Here is a 439-nt window from a genome sequence, read left to right as displayed (position 1 = left end):
CCTAATATGAGATACTCCAAGAAATCGATAATAAAGTACGAAGTACATCAATATTACAATTAAAAAAACTATATTTGATATTTATTGTAATAAGGCTCAACGAATTTAAAATGAGACTAATATGAGAATAGGGCTACGAGCCTTAGATTCATTAAAATCTTTAATTCTATTAATTCTATTAATTCTAATATATTGCAAAGAATATCACGTAATGTTGGCGTTTCGTCCCGGCTTCCAATACTGGACTCATCAGTAAGATATTGTAATGGAAGCCTACCTTAGACGCCTGTTTTAGTTATTAAATCGAGATTCTATATATACAGATATACGCGTATCAAAGCACTTGCGAGAATCTTAGCGAATATCTATAGACCTCTGATGGCGGGTCGACGTAGTAATATTCTTCGCAATATATTATTCAAAGTGATATATGTATATG

This window comes from Cyphomyrmex costatus, unplaced genomic scaffold (assembly GCF_001594065.2).
Source record: "Cyphomyrmex costatus isolate MS0001 unplaced genomic scaffold, Ccosl1.0 scaffold44, whole genome shotgun sequence".
Lineage (NCBI taxonomy): Eukaryota > Metazoa > Arthropoda > Insecta > Hymenoptera > Formicidae > Cyphomyrmex > Cyphomyrmex costatus.
Note: the sequence above shows the minus strand (reverse complement) of the source record.